Source organism: Lagenorhynchus albirostris, chromosome 20 (genome assembly GCF_949774975.1).
Source record: "Lagenorhynchus albirostris chromosome 20, mLagAlb1.1, whole genome shotgun sequence".
Classification (NCBI taxonomy): Eukaryota; Metazoa; Chordata; class Mammalia; order Artiodactyla; family Delphinidae; genus Lagenorhynchus; species Lagenorhynchus albirostris.
Genome location: NC_083114.1, coordinates 27208071 through 27231027, shown reverse-complemented (window position 1 = coordinate 27231027; position 22957 = coordinate 27208071). Strand labels below are relative to the sequence as shown.

The following is a 22957-nucleotide window of genomic DNA, read 5'->3' as shown; positions in this document are numbered from 1 at the left end:
AAGCTTGCAGGTAGCACCTGACTCATTTTGGGGTCATGGCCAATATTGATGATACAAGAAAACTTACCATTATAGCCTTTTCATATCATGAGGAAAAACTGTTGAAAACATGTGGACAAAGGAAAGGAAAAGACATAGATATAACCTATTTGACTGAGTTCTAATATTGCTTCCAAATTAGACATTGTGGGCTTCCATGTTTTCAGCTCTAGAAAATTCTGAGCCTAGAAAGCAACTATTTCTATGGTTACCCAGAAGCAGAAAGCTACTGCTCAGAACAGATTGTGGTCTCTTCTGCACACCTGCCAAATAGCATCAGATCAGAGGAGATGCTGTTCATTTAGAAAAATACATGCCTTGTGTTGAACCTCACTGTGAATGTCCACCCCCACCCCACCTCAGGCCATAATCTGGAAGGATATGAAAAATTAGAAGTGAATTGCTCGACACAGTTAAGTGAGAAGAACTTTGAATCTCAGCAGGCAACCCAGGCAGGATGATAGGAAGGGATAAACAGAAGACATGAGCCACAAAAAGGAAGGCCAGCCCACCACATCACCTCCATATAACAGCCAATAGCAGGGAATTTTAGGAAAATAAATCTAATGCTCATTTTTAAATTGTGTCTTCATGATGCTATGCTGTGCTCCCTTCAGTTCCCACAAAGCTTCAATAAAAAATAAAAAGAAAGTAGAAACCAAGAACAGTATTTAGAAAGCACATTGCAGCATTTTTTTCGGCAAAAATCCACAGGTGGGATTTTCCATAGCAATATCTTATTTGGATTTTAAAATAAACATTGACTCCAGAAGGTGAGGGGACTCGGGGGTACACACAACCGATAGTTGGGTTGCATATGAATGACCTACCCCTACACAATGGAGAAATATTTCTTCCACATGCCAGCAAATATCTCAGTGTCTTTAACTTTATCTTACCATTGTCTGATTTGTTTAGCTCTTACTTGGGTCCCATTCAGGACTATTGTGTTCTCTTAGCTTATTATTATGGCTACCTTCCACTTCTTAAACAACCATGTCTCCTATGGGTCCATGTTTACGTAAAACAGGGATCGAGTACTGATATGCAGCCAGAATAAAAGCAGTCCATACAAGATAGGGTTGGATTTCAAAGGGAAAAATAATTTGTTTTTTTCCTTCTGCATTCATTTATCTCTGTATGTAACCAATGTGAAATAACATTCCCACTTTATCAAGACCAAAAGTTAGGTACCAAGAAATTCATTTATTCCACCAACATTTATTGCCCTCAGTTGTATGACTGATACCGCTAGGAGGCAGGGCCATAAAGATAAATACAAAATGGGCACAATTTAATTAGGGAAAGAGAAATGAAAACAGAAGTGGAGGCCTGTGTGTATAGTACAGTAAGAAAATGTAAGGAGGTTTAAAGGACTGTGGCTTGGGGAGGTGCAAAAAGTCCAAAAGAAGATGGTAACTGGAACAAGTTTTGAAGAATTCATGGGAGTTCACCAAGCCAATAGGAGGGAAAGGGCATTGCCAGAAGGCTGGGGCATGAACCTATGAGCTACCACCCCTCCAAGAGGAAACAACAAGAAGCTTGATATGTAGGGAAATCAGTTGGCAGGAGAAAAGGGAAAGGCAGGCAGTGTTGGGATTCTGAAGGTCCTTACGTGACTGAGATGTTCTGCCTTGAATCCATGAATGATGGAGATCCAGCTTAATAAAGACCAGGGTGATGAAGAGGATTGTTGCTTTAAAAGGGTGGGTTGGAAGGAAATAGAAATGGAATCTGGAACTCCAGAAGACCTGAACTATGATGATGACTGTAGGGGAGAAGGAACATTATATTCTTATTAGTGGCCAGGCCCAAATGGGATACCTCTGCTTTATTCCCTGAGCCTGGCTGCCTACATGGACTGTTAAACTTGCCCAAGGGAGGAAGGGGAAAAAAATCACTTTTTCTTTTTTCCTGGACAATTCCCAAATGAGGAGCTCTATATCCAAGCAATTTTTTCTGCTTTCCTGCATTTTTTTAACATCTTTATTGGAGTATAATTGCTTTACAATGGTGTGTTAGTTTCTGCTTTATAACAAAGTGAATCAGTTATACATATACATATGTTCCCATATCTCCTCACTCTTGAGTCTCCCTCCCTCCCACCCTCCCTATCCCACCCCTCTAGGTGGTCACATAGCACCGAGCTGATCTCCCTGTGCTATGCGGCTGCTTCCCACTAGCTATCTATTTTACATTTCGTAGTGTATATATGTCCATGACACTCTCTCACTTTGTCCCAGCTTACCCTTCCCGTTCCCCATATCCTCAAGTCCATTCTCTAGTAGGTCTGCGTCTTTATTCCCGTCTTACCCCTAGGTTCTTTATGACCTTTTTTTTCCCCTTAGATTCCATATAGTTCTACAACCTCTTAGATTTCCATCCCAATTGCTAAGCAGAAAACTTTCTGCCCCCACTAAGATTTAGACGACTAAAGGGAGGACCCCAGGGCTTGGCCTGTAAATGGCAGTGAAGGGATGAAATCAACTCCAGTCTGAGATTCTGAGCTCAGAAGGCAACACTAAGTTCACATCCCTGAGCTGAAGTGATCTGCAATCCTCACCACCCTCCTCAAACCACCACCACTGACGTCTACTGCCCCTGACAATCTCGGGAAAACCAAGTTGTATTCCTACCATCTTTACATGCAATCCATCCAAATGATCTTTTGCCAAATACCAGTGGAGTGTAGAGATTCTTGTGAAGGATTTGTGAAATTTTGTTGTTTTTCGATCAAACATTCTCATTTTGTTTCTCTTCCTTCATTCGGGCTTTGGGGGAGAGCTCAGCTTTCAGTTTGATGGTGAGTTATCAGTTAAACCCCTCGTCTCCAAAGGGCTGTCTTGGAGTCTTTTACGAATGACGTTGGAAACAGTCTCAGTTGATTCAACAAGGTGGACAACGATATCCTCGATGAAGACTCATGTGCTATAGCGGGTCTGTATCTACACATGCTAATTTATTTAGGAGGAAAAGTTGGGTTTAAATATTGGATAAAATACTTTTAATATGAAAATAGTTATGACTTGTTGGATGAAACTCAACTGATTATTTTCAAAATCAACTAGCCTTTAAAATAAAATAACCATATTCTTTTTTTTAACATCTGTGTATGGATATCTCTTGTGTACTGCAGTTAGAGGAAACCTGAAAAGGATGGTTTCGACCAATTCTTCCTCTATTTCTTTGGAATAAATATTAATATCTGTGAGTCGTCCTCATGCAATTTTAAAGAGTGCCAGAAAGACCAGAACAAACATCTGAAAGAATCCCCTAAAGGTGCAAATGAGGCCACTAAAAAACACAGAGGTTGACACCCAATGTCACACAGGAAGTAAGTGGCAGAGCTTGAATTCTACCCAGATGTCCTGGTTTCTTTGTCCAAATCTTTTTAGCTACATTTCTTCTTTTTAAAAAAAAATTATTTATTTACTTATTTATTTATTTATTTATTTATATGTCTTAGGTTTACAACAAAATTCAGAGGAAAGTACAGAGATGTCCTGTATACCCCCAGCTCTCACATGTGCAGAGCCTGTCCCATTATCAACATCACTCACCAGAGTGGTACATTTTTTACTAAGGATAAACCTACACTAACACATCATAGTCACCCAAAGTCGATTATTTACCTTAGAGTTCACTCTTGGTGTTATACATTCTATAGGTTTAGATGAATATATAATGCCATGTAGTCATCATTATAATATCATAAAGAGTATTTTCACTGCCCTAAAAATCCTCTGTGTTCTGCCTATTCACTCCTCCCCCAAACCCCACCCCTAGTAATGACTGACCTTTTAACTCTCTCCATAGTTTTGCCTTTTCCAGAATGTCATATAGTCGAAATCATATCATATGTAGAATTTTCAGATCGGCTTCTTTCACTTAGTAACATGCACTTAAGGTTCTTCCCTGTCTTTTTATGGCTTGATAGCTCATTTCTCTTTAGCACTGAATAACATTCCGGAACTACACTCAGCAGGGGGCCAGACTATGCTTCCCTGATCAGACTGTGCTGCCGATTTGGTTCTGCAGACAGGCAGAGTTGCTGGTTGGGGCTAGACTTTGTCTCTGCAGGTAGGGACTGGGTCTGCCAAGACCCCAGTGCTGGTTCTTGCAAGTCCCTCCCCCTTCTCTGTCGCAGATTCCCTGTGGTCAAGCCCCACAGAGTCCCTGCAGTCCCCATGGGGGCTCCCAAGAAGTGACCCACAACACCTGAGGTGTGGAGTCTGGATGTCCCCTCGGGCTCTCTTTTCCCACTAGAGGAACCACAGGCTCAGGGACGACATCTCAGTGTGATGCTGAGGCGGCCTGGGGGGAGAAAATGCCGTCAGCCTGTAGCTACAATTCAATAACAAAATAACAAACAACCCAATTGAAAAATGAGCATAAGACCTACATAGACATTTTCCAAAGAAGATATATACAGATGGCCAATAGGCACATGAAAAGATGCTCAACATCACTAATTATTAGAGAAATATAAATCAAAACTGCAATGAGGTACCACCTCACGTGGGTCAGAATGGCCATCTTTAAAAAGTCTACAGATAACTAGTGCTGGAGAGGGTGTGGAGAAAAGGGAATCCTTCTACACTGTTGGTAGAAATGTAAGTTGGTGCAGTCACTATGGAAAACACTATGGAGGTTCCTCAGAAAACTAAAAATAGAATTACCATATGATCCAGCAATCCCACTCCTGGGCATATATCCATGCAAAACTATAATTCAAAAAGATACATGCACCCTATGTTCACAGCAGCACTATTCACAATAGCCAAGACATGGAAACAACCTAAATGTCCATCGACAGATGAATGGATAAAGATGTGGTATATATATACAGTGGAATACTACTCAGCCATTAAAAAGAATGAAATTATGCCATTTGTACCAACATAGATACAACTAGAGATTATCATACTAAGTGAAGTAAGTCAGAAAGACAAATACCATATGATATCACTTATATGTGGAATCTAAAATATGGCGCCAATGAACCTATCTGCAAAACAGAAACAGACCCACAGACATAGAGAACAGACTGGTGGTTGCCAAGGGGGAGAGGGTTGGGGAGGGATGGAGTGGGAGGTTGAAGTTAGCAGATGTAAGCTATTATATATAGCATGGATAAACAAGGTCTTACTGTATAGCTCAGAGAACTATATTCAATATCCTATGATAAATCATAATGGAAAAGAATATTTTTAAGAATTATATATATGTATAACTGAATCACTTTACTGTACAGCAGAAATTAACACAACATTGTAAATCAACTATACTCCAATAAAAATAAGAAATAAGAAATAAGAATTGCCTGCCTTCATCCTCAGGCAAATCTAAGAAAATACAATTTCCCTGACAGGTTACCTTAGTCAACAATAAGACAAGATGTGGGAGAAAGAACCACAGACTGAGGAGAATTGAGATCCAACAGGCTGAGTGCCCTTAGGCCTCTGAGCTGTTTACAAAGTTAGTGAACTGCACTAAATGACCTTCGTCTCTCCTTTCTCTGACATTCCCTGTGTTCTGGAAAAATACGGCTCATTGCATCCTAGCCAAATACAAAATGTTTGTACTTGGACCATATTCACAGGAGTTGATGGCTCTGAATAAACCAGAGAATCCCCACCAGCAGAAAAATGTCATTTCTGGCTGTGACAGCTTTGGTCTCTGAATTTTCCACAGCACCAGAGATAATGGCCCAGACAATTTTCCTTTTCTCTGCCTCTCATGTTTTATGGCAATAAAAAGCCTACTGGAGACGGTACATAATGTAAATGCAGCAGAATCCCAATCCATCCCTGCAACACACTCCCACCACCATTTTAATCTACGAATCTGCCAAATTATACATCAACCAAAAGACACGTTGAGTTTATTACGAGATCCAGAGGATAGCTTCTTCACAAATGATTTCATTTTTCAGGCTTTCAATACAATGAGCTGAAGTGAGCCAGCCAACTCAGGTGAGTAGAGAAGGGATCCTTGAAATTTGTGGTGTCTGGGACATGCCCCACAGATAATCTAGCAAGTGCATCATGAAGCAGAAACAGTTTCTGTAAATTGAGAAGACAGAGTATGAAGAGGGGAGAGAAGGGACATTGATGCAAACTACGAGAGGTCATGTGGGGAAAATTAGTCTATTTTCTCAGCTGCTGTCAAAAAATGTCACTTGTGTTATAAAGAAATGGAAAATGAGAAAACTCCATTATCATCCAAAAACCACTTGTCCATTTCCTGCTCCATGTGAGAAGGAAAATTGGACCATAAACCCGATTTACACGGGGTTGTGGTCTTGTGGCGCCCTCTACTGTCATGGAGGGAGACTGCAGCCGCCTGCCCTGAGGAAGAAAATGACGCCAATCTAGAATCTGGCCCTGGGCCTGAGAATCAATAAACTGTTAGATAATGAGAAGAGAGAAAAGAAGAAAGGAGTGTGAGAGGGAGAGAGTGGACATGAAATTCTCAAGTTCCTTCCAAGGCTTGAATCAAGGTTGAGTCCATACCCAGAAGAGAGCCCTGCTCTCCTGAGTCCCACAGAGCTGGGTGATGAAATGGGTGAAATGCCTAGAAATGCTTAACAGAGGGCAGCTCTTGACATCAGATAGGTGCTTGATGAATGAAAAAGGGGGAAAATTATATTTATATATATATATATATATATATATATATATATATATATATATAGAGAGAGAGAGAGAGAGAGAGAGAGAGAGAGAGAGAGAGAGAGAGAGAGAGAGGGAGAGATTGTAACTGGCCAAAACTGCCTCCCTCCAGCTCATCATTGTAACAGAAATGTCTGACTCTGTCACTCATCTAAATGTTTTTCATAAATTGTATCAATCCTCCACATATTTTCAAAAGTCTTTATGTTTGAACTACTGACAAAGGTAACAAGAAGTACTGTAATTTGAATTTTTATGGAGCCTTATAAATTCTCAATTGTTCTATAAAGTATTTGTTGTATTTGGGTCATTTAAATACAGAAACCTTAGAACCTGGTGTGCCTGGATCAGGGAATTTCTAATTTAGGGTTGGATAGGAAATGTCTACTCCTCATAACCATAAGAGGTATCATTTTTCAGTTTGTTTCATTTTACCTAAAACTGTTTGTGTCACAATAGATCATAGGCCACCGCTGATTGAACAAGCACTACTGGTATCACCCCACTACCTGTGAAATAGAGGCTGCTAACTGATGAGTGAAAGGTGTTATAAGATGGCTTTCACACTCCTCAGCAAATACTTGGTTCAGTGCCAGGAGGGTTGAGAGCTCTCTGACTGCCTTGACAATTACTAGAATGTAGCAGTTAGGTAAATGAGGCTGCAGTAACAAGTAGGCCCCTCCAATAAGCTCTTTTCTTGCTCATGTCACAGTCTTAAGGTGATGTCCCCTCTCAGAAGCGAGTGCCCCACATGGTGATTCAGGGGCCCAGGTTTCTTCCATCTTGTGGCTCTGCCATTCTGCAGGGTCAAAGCAGCAGCATCCTTGTCCAGTCCTGGAAGAGACAAGACCAGAGATGGCTTCCATCCTTTGTGCTCAAGTCCCACTGGCTAGAGCTCAGGCATAAATCCACATCTAACTGCAGTGGTCCAGCTGCATGCCCAAGAAGAACACAGAATTTGGTGAACAACAAAGTTCTAGGCTGTGGCTACCAGAACTTTGGAGGTCAATTTGTGTTCTCCCTTCTGGTAACTCATGCTATTTGTATCCCTCATTATTATAAATCCCTCATTTTAATCCATCACAACACTTCTAAATGCTAGCACTAACATTTACAAGTTGTGTCACTTTGGACAAACTACATAGTACCTCTAAGATACATATTTCCCTCATCTATAAAATAGTGATAATGATATTACTTATAGATAGTACTTATATATTGTAGGGAATAAATGAGCTAGTGTATATAATGCATTCAGCATGGTGCTAGCTGTTAACTAGAATGACCACATTTATTATTTCCTTCTTCTGTTTTGACTGTTTTTCCAAATCAAAGAACATCAATAAACTTCTATTTTCGTTATGTTCAAAGTATCATATGGAGTAGATATTTTATCCCTGCCCTCAATGAATTAAACCTATTTTGAAGATGAGACATAAAACTGGTGAAAAGTAAAGCCTTAAGAATATATACAGAATATACAGAATATATACAGAATATATACAGAATATACAGAATATTGAGCCAAAGATAGAAAAATTTCATTTAAAAAGTATGTGATTAATTCTCAAATTAGTTGTGGGTACAATGAAATTTTCAGAAGGGAGAGTTAATGTAAGATCTTATGGGGGAGGTAAGGTTTGGATTTGGTCTTCAAGAGTAGATTCTAGATAAGGATAATAGGTAAGAATGAGGACAGAAGGCACTGTAGGAAACTAGAATGACCTAAGGGGGAAAAAAAAAAAAAGGCAAAGATCAAGAAAGCAGGGATATGGGGGAGGGGGAGGAGAGCAAGGAAAAGTTGATAGACAAGATGATACAATTTTTCTAAATGTATGAGAATAATAAAAATAAAGCTGGAAATATAGGTTTGTGCTAATAGAAGGCTAAGCTAAGAACTTGTCCTTGTAGGCCAGTGACTAGCAAATCTAAATGTGCAGGAAAAAGCCTTTTGCAGGCAGGGGAAGATATATAAAAGGAGGTGGAGTGCAGGAGTTAAAAGCACGGGCTCCAGAGACACTGCCTAATTCAAACCTTGGCTCTGCCACTTAAAACATATGACCGGGCTTCCCTGGTGGCGCAGTGGTTGAGAGTCTGCCTGCCGATGCAGGGGACACGGGTTCGCGCCCCGTTCCGGGAAGATCCCACGTGCCGCGGAGCGGCTGGGCCCGTGAGCCATGGCCACTGCGCCTGCGCGTCCTGAGCCTGTGCTCCGCAACGGGAGAGGCCACAGCAGTGAGAGGCCCGCGTACCGCAAAAAAAAAAAAAAAAAAAAAAAAAAAAAAAAATATATATATATATATATATATATATATATATATATATATGACCTTGGGCAACTTTGTCAACCTGTCTCTCAGTTTTCTCATCTGTAAAATGAGGTGATAAACTTTCACAGAGCTATTGTGAGTATTGGATGACTCCATGCACGCATGGGAATCATTGGAAGAGGACCTGGCACATGGTAGGGCAGCATTGGTATCAATGGTGATGACAATGATAGTCGTGGTCTGCCCCTAAGGGGAGCCTTCATTATTCTAGGATTGAAGTCAACCTAGCTCTATACAATTGCTACTGGTAGGACACCTTTCTTTCTCAGTAATCATGAACTCTCTAGAACCACTGTGCCTTTAGAAACCTTTAATGAGCTTGTTTCCATTTGGCTTCATATATACAAGTAGACCCAGGCATTTGTAAGTCCAACTCAAAATATCAGTTTTCCCTGAAGTTAGGTATATTCATTTGCTAGGGTTGCCATAACAATACCACAGACTGAGTGATTTAAACCACAGAATTTTTCTTCTCACAACTGGAGGCTAGAAGTTCAAGACCAAGGGCTTGGCAGGTTTGGCTTCTCCTGAGGCCTCTCTCCTTGGCTTACAGATGGCCGCCTTCTTACTGAGTCCTCACATGGCCTTTCCCCTGTGTGCACATCCCTGGTGTCTCCCCATGTGTCCAAATTTCCTCTTATAAACACAACAGCCATATTGGATGAGGGCCCACCCTCATGACCTCATTTTCGTTTAATCACCTCTCTAAGGACCCTTTCTCCAAACACAGTCACATTCTGAAGTACTGGGGGTTGGGGTTTCATCATATGAATTTGGGGGGACACAGTCAATTCAACCCACAACACTCAGCTAGGATCTTTCTCCTCATTATAATATTTTCTCCAGTCCCCTGTCACGGAGGTCTCTTTTCATGACCATTATCTCATAATAAAGAGTCTGAGACTTTACCAAGAAAGTCAAGAGGTGTACTTGTGGTGACCATCCCCAGATACATACTCAGTGCTTCCTGTGCCATATTCTGGGCAGTGTGCCTGGATCCAGCCATACACGGAACAACTGGCCTGCCCTGGTGAAGCTTGCATTCTAATAGGGGTGCCATAATCTAACAAAATACATGGCAGCACTTGGAGTGAGTCAGATGTGAACAAGTGCCATGGAGAAAACGAAAGAAGAATAAGGGAGAAGGGGAGCACCCTGGGCAGGGGGATGACTGACTACCTTATAAGGAGGGGTCATGGGAAGCCCCTCTCCTAGGGTCACATTTTAGCAGTGACTTGAGGAAGTCAGGGAACACGCCATGCGGATAACTGGAGGAGGAACATTTCAGGCCGACAGAACATCAAGAGCTAAGATCCTGAGCTGGGAGTGACTAGAAACATCAATGTGGCTGGAGCAGAACAGGTGAGGGAGGAAGTGTTTGGAAATGAGAGGAGAGGTAGGTCAGGTCCCCTGTGTGGTGCCTTGCTGTCATTGTAGGGATGTTGGCTTTTGCTGGAGTGAAATGAGAAGTCACTAGAAGGTTTTTTTTAATTAATTTTTATTGGAGTATAGTTGCTTTACAGTGTTGTGTTAGTTTCTACTGTACAGTAAAATGAATCAGTTATACATACACATACATCCCTTCTTTTTTGGATTTCCTTCCCATTTAGGTCACCACAGTGCATTAAGTAGAGTTCCCTGTGCTATACAGTATGTTCTCATTAGTTATCTATTTTATACATAGTATCAAGAGTGCATATATCTCACTAGAAGGTTTTGAGCATGGTCTGATTTGTTTTTAAAGGCTCCACTCAGATTATTGTGTTGAGAATAGACTGGGTGAGGGAGTGGGGAAGGGTGAGTGAGTAGGTCAACTAGTTACAATTGTCAGTAACAGTAAAGTAGAAGCAGTGAAGTTAGTAAGAAAGGTTTAGATTCTTGATGTTTCGAATGTAGAACAACCAGGAATTTCTGTTATTCCATCTGGTGCTCATAACTCCCTCTAGATTGCCTTTGGCATCCTGCCAATCAGCACTATCAAGGTTTCAGTTGCATTGAGCTTTCTCTGTATCCTGGAGCTAAGTGTACAGCTTAAATCCATGCATAGACTCCCAAGTTCAATCTCCATATCAAAATAAATGAGCACTAACATTACATAAATCCTACATAGGAAACTGGATAAAGTAGGCATCTTTAACCATCTATATTCTGATCACAGGTTATAAAAAGTCCAAAGCCAAAAGGAATGCAGAATGCCTCCAGATGGTATCATATTCGGATAAAGAAATATAAAATGTCATCATGCATGTGAAACACTTCTAACCAGAAAAGGAAAAGACAGCAGAAGAGAGGAAGGCAGACCAGGAAAGTGATAAAATTTGCTAACCCTAAAAGTGGGTGACTGGCATGGTGCAACAGTTCTTGTCAATACTTTTGAAAGCAAGCTGCAAAATTGTTCTCCAATTGCTGACGTTAAGAAGTTGTTTCTTGAGTTTTTCCTATTTAAGATGAAGACTTTAGCGTAGTTCTACTCATCTTTTCCTTCCCTGATTTCTGTTCATATAGTCTGAGAATTTAGCTCAACACAATTTTTATTAAGTAAAAATTATCGAGTAAGAGGCAGGCGGAGGGCACGGGAAGTGCGCCTGGTTGTCTTTCGCCGCCCGGAACGCGAACTGCGCATTTCAGATCTGCTTGGTAAACCAGGTGCACCACCATACTGGCCACAAGACTTGTGTGTCTCTGGACACTACCTTCCAGAGTTTTCCTCCCAGCTTTCACCAAGGCCTCCCCTGTTGTGAAGAATTCCATCACGAAGAATCGATGGCTCTTCACACCCAGCAGGGAATATGCCACCAAGACAGGACTTGGGGTCTGGCATGGGAAAACTGGCCAAGGACTCAAAAGAGGCAGCTCTGGAACCATCATTGGAAAAGATATTTAAAATTGATCAGATGAGATGTTTTATTGCTAGAGGGGCTGCTGTCTGTTTTGGTGTTCTGTGCTACTGTGGCTTGGAAATGTCTAATGAGATTGGCGCTATTGAAGAGGCTATAATTTGGCCTCAGTATGTGAAGGGTAGAATTCATTCCACCTATATGTACTTAGAAGGAAGTATTGGTTTAACAGCTTTGTCTGCCCTGGCAGTGAGCAGAACTCCTGCTCTCATGAACTTGGTGATGAGAGGCTCTCGGGTGACAACTGGTGCAACCTTTGATTGCACCAGTTGTCATGCAGCCATGATTGGAGCTGGAATGCTGGTATAGTCGATATCATATGACAGGAGCCCAGGCCCAAAACATCTTGCTTGCTTATTACTTTCTGGTGTGATGTGTGCAGTGGTGGCTCCTCTGATGATATCGGGGGGCCTCTTCTCATCAGAGATGCATGGTACACGGCTGGCATTGTGGGACGCCTCTCCACCGTGGCCATGTGTGTGCCCAGCGAGAAGTTTCTGAACATGGGAACACCACTGAGCATGGGCCTGGGTCTCGTCTTTTTGCCCTCACTGAGATCTATGTTTCTTCCACCTACCACTGTGGCTGGTGCCACTCTGTACTCAGTGGCAATTTAGGGTGGATTAGTTCTTTTCAGCATGTATCTTCTGTATGACCCACAGAAAGTAATCAAGCATGCAGAAGAGTACCAGTGTATGGAGTTAAAATGTGATCCCATCAGTTCAATGCTGGGAGTCTACATGGATACATTATACATATTTATGTGAGTTGCCAGTATTCTAGCAACTGGAGGCAACAGAAAGAAGTGAAGTGACCAGCTTCTGACTTCCTTAATACATGAGATATCTGGCTTGTTTAGTAAGGGCAGATATTTGTTAAATGGTTTGTGCAAGCAGCTTTCATTGACGTTTAGAAGATAAGAACTTGTCAGCATGTTTCAAGTGCTCCAATAATGTGATGCTTCAGGTCTGCTTTTTCTTCTGGAGAATAAATTCAGTAGTTCTCTTCCAAATAGCACTCACATTTTCAATTCTCATGTTTGAGTAATTCTAAAATGTTCTAATGAGTGTGAAAACCAAGGTTTGTGTTGCAGGAAGTTAAGTATTTTATCTATTTTAAATTTATTTGGTTAGGTGAAACTTAGCAAACTTGTGTACCTCCTTTTTTTTTTTTTTTTTTTGAAGGTGGACTATTAACAAGTAATATCACAAGCGACGTAGGGGTTTGGTAAAGGGACCAGAGAGAAGTAAAGGGTCACCTGCATCCTTTCTTTGAATGCTGAGAACTTAGCACTTACGTAATTGTGGTGAGTCGGTGAAGGGGGTTGGACATTTGGAAACAAGTCATGGTTGTACATCTGCTGAACTTAGCAGAAGCACTGAGCAGAAAACAAAGACATAGGTGATTGTCAAGGCTGTCCTTACAGTACATATGTGATCATGTGTGGCTTCCCATTGTTTGACACTGTTAGAAGAGTCCACAATGCCAATCATATGGAGAATTCCTGTTATATAGTATGTGTGCGTGTGAGTCTTACTTTTGAATCGTCTAGAACAAAATATCCTTAAAATACTCAAAGCATGAAATTGTTGCATTTTTAAGTATACAAACAATATGTTCATAATTGCTGAATATTTTTGTAAATTTATTGAAATGTTTAAAGGAAAACATGCTTGCCTTTCTCATCTCTTCAAGCTTTAAAGCCTGTTTGTGGTTGACACTTGAGATTATGAAAGCAGTTTTTTCCCCTCAGATTTGGTTTCTTGCATTCCCTCTCAGAGGAATCACTAAAAAGTGGAAGGCAAAGTGAGGTCTTTTCATGAACTATATCAATCAAAAATATAATGGAGAAAATGCTTCATTAGAGCTTCCCTTAGCAGAATTTTCCTCCTCTCCTCCATAGATCATTATTTAACTCTCTTGTGCCATTTGTAAGTTTTTTGATACAGAAGAGTTATTTTTGGAAGTTCTTATGAATGAAATAAGTGTATGATTATTGAGATAGTTGGTGTTTTGACAAAGACTTATTACAGTAATCCAGAAATAATTATTCTTACCGCCTCAAGTCACATAGAATGCTTATTTCTGACATGATAAAGGTCCCAGCCAGATAAAAAATAAAAAAGTAAAAATTATCACTATTACCAATTAGTACTATTTTAATTGAAAAATGACCATTCTGAAGACTCTGGTTCCACACCAGCTCTCTCAGATAAAAGCTGATTTTTTTTTCCATACTCCATGTGGTAGGTTGAAAAATGACCTTCCAAGAAGAGATCCACATTCCGATTCCTGGAATGTTACCTTATATGGCAGTTCTTGCAGATGCCATTAAATTCAAGACCTTGAGATGGGGAGATTATCCTGGATCATCTGGGTCGGTTCAAAATGCAATCAAATGTACACTTCTAAGAGTGAGGCAAAAAGAGATTTAACACACACATAGAGGAGAAGGCAACGTGAAGATAGAGCAGAGAGAGATTTGAAGATGCTGGCTTTGAAGATTGAAGAGAGGTAAAACACAAGCCAAGGAGTGCCAAGAACCTCCAAAAAAATGAAAGAGACAAGGAATAATGGATTCTCCCTAGAATCTCTAGAGGGAGCACAGCCTTGCCAATACCTTGATTTTGGCTCAGTAATACTGACTTTGGACTTCTGACCTCTAGAACTGTGAGAGAATAAATTTCTGTTGTTTCAAGCCACAGAGTTTGTATTAATTTGTTACAGCAGCTACAAGAAACTAACACACCCACATACTTGAGAGCTGCAGTTTAAGTAGGTGGTTTGTTACCCTGAATGCTACTTCTAAACATATCTTTCCTCTTTATCTATCAGACTTGACCATCAGACACCTCTTCCTTTTACTGTGATCTGGCTATCTCCTGACCACTCCCCGCTCATCAAGGGCTTTAGTGCTCAGCTGGCTTCATTCTCTTCACTCTTACTCTTTCAACCTACTTGGAAATTTCAACAATCCTCTGTTCCTGCAGATTTTTTCTATTCAGTTGAGAGGATGTGCCCTTCACTCCACTCCAGCCATCCACACTTTTATGGTTCTCCCAAAATCTTATCATCACCAATAACCATACACCTTCTGAAATCACAGTTCCAGTCATGCCCCTACCATCCACCACCTCCAGCCCTCCTGGCTCATGGACTCAATTCTCTGCCCCAGTCGTCTCTTGACCACACAGGGGCCGCCATTGCACTGACCCTACCACTTATCACTACTCCACACTGCACCCCCCCCGCCCCTGTATGTCCTCATTTACCTCCAGCTTAGAAGCTTAGATCTAGTTTGAGAATCATTTCCTTCCTAACACCCTTATTGGCCCTACCCTTTGTTTCTTCATCTGATTAAGCCTCCAATCTGCTTAACCAAACTATCTACCTACTCTGAGCTAAACATCTTACTTTAAATTCATGATGACTAATCTCAACTCAACACTGCCCAGCACTCCTACCCTACTTCCCTAGGATATTTGTTTTCTCTTTCTCCAGCACAAATATTTCAGAACTTCTTGTTTTCAACAGACCACACATTTCCTCACTCAATCTCTGCTGATGACTTTGACTCATTCCTGAGTGAAAAACAAAACAAAACTCAGGAATCAGATGAAACTAACCTCATCTTCCTACCACTAAAGCCACTCAAAACCCACTTTTCCTTCTCTATTGATATGACGGAATAATTGTCCCAGCTCCTAGCTGTGACCCATTCTTCCATGTTTACATGGGATCTCATCCCTGCTCAAGGAATTTGACCCTATAGTTTTCCCTTTTCTCTTGTGTTATCAACTGCCCTTTCACAACTGGACTGTTCCCATTGGCTCACATACATGCTTTAATATCACTCATGTAAAAAAAAAATTTAAAGCAAACACCTGTCTTTCACTCCCACACTGGCCTCCAGCTACTTTATTTCTCTGCAGTCTTTCACACCCAAACCCCTCAAAATTATCTACACTCAGTCTGTATTTTCTTACCTTCTTTTCTCAACCTACCTTTTTGGGTTTCATCCCTCACCCCACCCACCTTCATGAAAAACTCCTTCATTTTTTATCAGGGTCTCAAAACCAATGGTCAATTCCCTATTCTCATATTACCCAATCACTTAGCAGCTTTTAACCCAGTTAGCTACTTCCTTTTTTACACCTACTTTTCCCTGGGTTTCCCTGATACCATGCTCCCCTGGCTTACCTTTTACCTCACTGGCCACTCCTCTGTTTCATTTGTTGGCTCCTTCTTGTCTGCTGAGTCTCTAAATGTTGGAATACTCTGGACCCCATCCTTAGCCTTTCGTCTCTTCCCTATCGGCACTTTCTCCCAATCTCATCTTGTCCAGTTCTGTCATTATGAATGCTACCTCTATATTGCTAACTCCAAAATCTGTACCTGAAACACTGATCTTCCTACTAAGATAAAGACCCAGATATCCAGCTACCTCCTCAGCATATCAAATTTAAATAATCCTAAGGAGAGCTCTTTATCCACCCCCCAAATCAGCCATGTGCATGTCACTAAGTGATAACCCCATATATGGTACCCCCCTATACCCAGTTGCTCAGGCCAAAATCCTCTTTCTCTCATGACTTACATCCAATCCTCAGCAAGTGCAACATATATTTCTCAAATCCAAGACACTTCTTAGCATCTTCATCAACACTCCAGTCCATGCCATCATCACAACTCACCTACACCATTGCAGCAGTCTCCCTTACCCATCTCTTTTCTCCAACTCTTGTCTCTCTGTAACTCATTCTCTGAAGATCAGACATAGGGAGTTTCTCCAAGATTAAGTGTGATCACTGTCACTCTATTTAAATATCTCTGATAGCTTCCTGTGGCAATTAGAATAAAATCCAAATTCTCTAGTATAGCTTACCAAGCCCTCTGTGATCTGACCCTGCATTAATCTACTACAGCTTTGTTACAGAGGTGGAATTTTCTGCTGCCCATTGCGCCTTTTCTCAGGGTTCCTCCTATTTTTTTGCTCTCTTTATTTTTATTTTTTATTATTTTCTTTTTTCCAGCTTTACTGAGATACAATTGACCTATAACATATGTCAGACCATCACATTGTACACCTTTAACTTGTGAGGAATAGCTGCCCATGATGTAAGACACCACCATCTCCACCATCCCCTCCTTCTATACTCACTTCCCTTGGATTGAAGATGTTGAGGATAGGAGGACAGCAATAAGTTTCTATGTGTCCTGGGTCTGTGATACAGGGACAGATGGTGGGTTTGGTTGGACAAATGTCCAACTATCCTTAAACATTCTGTATTTAATTAATGCAAGGCCTGATTATGCCCTGCAGTGAAAACTGTTTAAATACTGCTAAATCTAGCTCCATCTACCTGATGTCATGAGTCTCTCAAATTCTTGTATTGGGTTGTCTTTCAGTCTTATTTTAATACATGTATAATTTACAGGCATGACTCAAGCATACGAAACCTATTTTCCTTCATTTCTCTGTTAGAAAGATAAATTAATTCAGAAGCCTCCACATCTGCCAATGATAAAAATCCAATCTTGCCAATAAAAAGTAGTTCAACGACTTCTTGTTTAAAGCTTCATCTTTGGGGAAGTAAATCCTTATTCAAGTTCTGGATTCTCCCTTGTCACCTTCCTCCCACATCCTTTCTGGGAATCATCTAAGTTCCAGGGGTCTCAGGTCTCAGCTTTGGAGAAGGAACATGTGGTCTACATATTTTCATTTGTCTTCAATGTCCCCCACTGACATGTGGCTTGTCCAATCGGTTCTTGGGCATCAGTCTCTGCACCAGCTACTTCACTGCTCCTGTCCAAGCCTCCATTCACACAGCTGGCAGTCTGCTCACTCTGTGCTCTCTGGTAAAACTCTGAACACTTCAACTGAACATCTCTCAACTCTTCCACCTTAACCGTATTTGTGGGTCTTGGAAACTCTTGGCTATTTTCCTTGCACCATCCTGATATGCCTTCAATTGTAAGGTAGCCCTGGCTTGTCCAGTTAGCCACCTTTTTTGGAAATTGTTCTCTACTATTCCAGCATGCTGCTACTCAGTGTCATATAGGGCATGTGGCCTCTCCAAGAATCTGACAATCTCCCAGAGACATACTATGCAATCAGATCCCAAGACTTTCAGCTTTGGAATTCTATCTGCGTGAGTCTATAGTCTCTCCACCGAAAGATGGTTTGGGGGAAGGGAAGGGCCTTCACAGGGGCACACTAACATCTACTCTCTTGTTACCTCCCCTTGGAATCCCCCTTTCAACTCTTTATTGCCTTAAAAGTAGAAAAGTTGCTCACATTCTTTACTTTCTCTTTCCTATATTTTGGCCTGAGGTGTAAATTCTAGGTTCTTAGTCTCTTGATACACAAAGCCAATATTTTGTAATTTTAAAAATGGTCTTTGCTCTCCCCACAATGCCTGGCTCTAAGCCTATGGACTTTAGTGTAAATTTACAGAAGTCTACAAAAGAACTCAAGAATGATGAATCTGACTCTTTCAGGATGTATATCTCCTGGGAGTCACTACCTTTAGAAACCCTGGATGATGAAGGGGAAGAGAAATGGGTTCAAATAATTCTTGGGAAGGGGACAGGGAAGAAACAATCTTTAAACACCTTTAAAATACTACCCCCTGTCACACTGCTTTTTTATTTCTTTTGTAGGTCTTTATATTTTTCTGTATCTTCCAAGGAATTTTATTGGGAAGATATAAAAGGCTATATCATGGGCTGCCAAGCAGTTGCTATTTTTAAACTTGTGTTTATTTTTTATGGAAACAAATTTCACATACAGGAATTTTCTTTCATCTCAGGCATTTTCTTCATGGAGCCATACTTAGCAAAGGAGCCAGGAACCAAAACCAGAGCTAGAAGGGCAAGTACCCAAAGGAAGTAGAGGTAGGTATATCCAAAGTAGAGCTTTGTTTATCTCCCAGTTTGCTCCAAGCCATGCCTAGTTTTATCTAAGCATTAGAGAGATGGTATATTCATTTTCTAGTACTGTTGTAACAAAAATACCGCAAACTGGGCCACTTAAAGCAACAGAAATTTATCCTCTCACAGTTGTGGAGACTGGAAGTCTGAAATCAGAGTGTTAGCAGGGTGGGTTCCTTCTAGAGTCTCTGAGGGAGAATCTGTCCCGTACCTTTCTCCTAGCTTCTGGTGGTTGCCAGCAATCCTTGGCATCCCTTGGTTTGTAGCTGCCTCACCCCAATCTCTGTCTCCATCTTCACATGGCCTTCTCCTCTCTGTGTATCTCTGTGTCTTCATATATCCTCCTTATAAGGACACCAGTCATTGGATTTAAGGCCCACCCTTATCTACCATGACCTCATCTTAACTAATTACATTTGCAAAGACCTTATTTCCAAAGAAGGTCACATTCTGAGTTTCTAAGAGGATATGAATTTGGAGGGAGACTCTATTCAACCTAGTTCAGGTGGAAAAAATATCTTGAAGTTGTTCTGTGATAATACATGGAAGTATTTTTCCAGAAGGTCCCAAGTGAGCCACATACTAGATTCTGACTGCGAAGTTGAGAGGGGCCATGGGTTGGAGGTAGTTATGTTCTCTGAGTGCAAATTTTTAGGTCAGGTAGACTTGAAAATATAGATGGCTAGCATTTGGTTTTTATGATGATTGCCATTCTTGCTTTTCTAACATCTATCACATCTAGACCTCGTTCATCTTCCTCTCTACCTAGTCAATAGCTCCAGAGAAAAAGCACTAGATTAGAATTCAATACTTTGCTTAAAGTCTTATTTCTATCATTTACCATCTGCTTGGCTCTAAGCAAATCACTGTCCTGAGCTTCTATGTCCTCTACTGTAAAATAATTAGACTTCCAATGATTCTTTTGTAAGTTTGTGACATTTTTACCTCCAAAGTTATTGAAAATTAAAACTACACTAAGGTTTTTTGGATGCTGTATTTTATTGAAGAAGCAAGGCAGTGTGTAATGTCAGAGATAAACTCCTATGCAGCATAATTAAAATTCAAAAATATTTTGGAGTTTTAAGAAATAAACTCTAGTTGCCTGGAAATGCATTTACATGGAGCACATATTTATCTGGCATTAGGTGACGTCTCAGGTCAGTAGACAAAATGGACTAGACTGTGAATAAGTGTGTACACAAATGAGAGCCCAAGGAATATCTATCTGATTAGGTTTCAAATGCCCCAGAGCACATAGCACAGGGTATTCTATGTAGATATTTGATTTATATTTCAAGCAGGAGGAGAGAGGTGGAAGGGTGACGGGGAGAAAGGGAATAAGAATGAGCTAATTAGAATCCCATTGCCTCTCTGAGCTTAGATTTCCTCATTCCTGATGCTCCTGCTGTTCATTAGTGCTCTTTACCTATCGTCAGGCACTCAGCGTAGCTTCAGCATTTATCACATCGTCAAGCTCCAAAGCACCGAGCAGGCTGCCACATGGTAAGTGCACAATACATGTTTGTAAATTAGTGAAGGAAAGACTATGTCCGGACTATGTCAAGGGGTTGTTTTGCGCTGTAGCTTCTTAGTATTACCTCTGTCACCCTCTGCTGCTGATTACAAAGCGCCCTCCCAGCTTGCCTTTGCCAGTTTTTTTCTTTAGTTAGCAGTCTCTGCTTTGGCCACTAGATGGCACAAGAGGAAAGTTCTTTAAAGATCAGGAATGAAGGCAAGGTGCTTTGGAAACGTTGAGCAGCAGTATGAACAAGGCAGCCACCCCCAGGGTTAATTTAACAAACCAGGTAGCCAGCATTTCACCTAACACATTGGAAGGAAGCAAAGCCTCCACAAGGCTGGATTTGAAATGACCTTTGGGCACTGGTAGATACAAAGACAAAAACGCTCTCTGCAGAGAGTAATAACCACCTGGTACATACTGCTGCCTTTTAAAACCTTGCTGTAATCTGGGAGCACTGATGTGACTTACAGAAGCACCTGGCAACTCCACTTGCTGAGATTCGGTGCTCATGAAGAAACTTTCTATTATAAATGGACTTTGTCTTTAGATCTGCCTCCAGGGAGAAAAAGCTGTGGTCATTCCAGCATAAGACCTTCCAACATTTGTGACAGGTGTACGTTTTGCTGTAACAATAAATCGGTATTCTGTTTTAAACATCAGTCTCCTATCAGCTTGGTAAATGTGAATTGCAACCAGGAAAAGGACTTTCTCTTGACAAAATGAACTATCTGAGCCTGTTGGACTGGTGTGATGTCTGTGTTGAATGCCTCCTATGACATCTCTTAGTGACACCACTGCTCTGGTGACCCATTTTCTACACACCCTTCTTTCACATATCTGTGGCCATGATTCCCCATCCTGGCTGCATATCAAAATTATCCATGAAGATTGTTACTGATGCAGAGTTGCAGACTCCAGCCCCAAAGATTCTAATTCAATAGATCTGGCATTGATCTGGGAATCTGTATTCCTAAGAAGCCCAGTTGATTCCAACGAGCCTGGCTCTACACCTACAGTGTTTGAGAACCATTCATCTTTCTAAATATAATTCCACAGCTTAGTCCAGAACCACAGATTCATGGAATATTTTATTTGAAAAAGGTCTCCACATCAATAAGAATGCCTTTTACAGCAACCCTGAACCCTCATGTTCCCAGGGAAGGCATCAAGGACTAGACGGGAAGCTAGGCCATTAAAGCTTAACAGCCACAAGAAACTAGCAGACCTCTGGGACCTTTGACCTTTAACCAGGAGTATCAAAAGAATCCCATTAGCTCTTGGAGAAATGGCCCTGTCTGGTCAAAAACGTATACGTGAAGGACTTCCCCAGTGGTCCAGTGGTTAAGACTCCGTACTTCCACTGCAGGGGGCATGGGTTCGATCCCTGGTCAGGGAACTAAGATCCTGCATGCTGTGTGGTGCAGCCAAAATATAAATAAATAACATATATATATATATATATATATACACACACACACACACACATGAGACCCTGAGACCAAGGGCAGATGCATAATTTGTAAGCCCAGTACAAAATTTAAAATTATTAAAAAATTGAAGATGGAGACGGCAGGACATTAAACTAAGTGTGTGGCCCTTCTGAGCAAGTGGCCCTGTGCAACTGCCCAGATCCCATGCCCGTGAGGTTGGCCCTCTACAGGACTATTGGGACAGACTACCACTGAGGCAGGAAGATGATTATAAATCAAGGGATAGCTGTATTTTTATCTGATCTTCTTTTCAATTTGCTTATCTTCCTGCATCCACACAACAGCCAAGGTGATCTCTTTAAAGTGCAATCTGTCTTGTCCCTACCCCGGCATTAACTGATCCAGTGGCGCCCATACATCCAGCATCAACTCTAAAGCCCTGAGCAGGGTTAGCACATCCTTTTGCAATTTGACTCCTGCCCACCGCTCTCATGTTATGCTCCCCATTCTTTCTCTATACTACAGTCCACTGCCCTTGTTTCAATTCCTCTAGTTTTCCAGGCTTCTTTCTGCTCAGACCTCTCACGAATGCCCTTCTCTGTGGCTTGAAAAGTCTTCCCCTTCTGTCCTAACCCGGCTAAATTTTGACTATCATTCAGGTCATAGGTTAAATACCTCTTTCTCATGGAAGCTTTCTCTGACCCACCTTGGGACACACTCTCCTATCACCCTCTCCTTGTCTTTATAAATTTATTCCTACTTGTGCTATTATTTGTTTAATGTCTGTCTCCCCTGCTAGACTAAATGCTTCTATCTTTTTATTGTTTGGCACAGTACCTAGAACACAGGAGGTGCTCAAGAAGTATTTTTGAATTAATGAATGAAAAAAACCAACAAAGGCAGAAAGGGTGAAAATGTCAGGCGCTGTGCATGTTCCTCTTATTAAAGAAACACACCCATTCCCAAAGCCCAAATCACTCCAAAGATGGATACTTGGCATTAAAATCTCCCTTAGAGGGCTTGCCCGGTGGTGCAGTCGTTAGGAATCTGCCTGCCAATGCAGGGGACACGGGTTCGTGCCCTGATCCAGGAAGATCCCACATGCCACGGAGCAACTAAGCCTGAGCCTGCG

General features: G+C 41.2%; 1 pseudogene; it reads left to right on the top strand.

The window, feature by feature from the left end:
* The first annotated feature begins 11684 nt into the window (after positions 1-11684).
* Positions 11685-12749, top strand: LOC132511892 (growth hormone-inducible transmembrane protein-like; annotated as a pseudogene).
* Positions 12750-22957: the final 10208 nt, after the last annotated feature.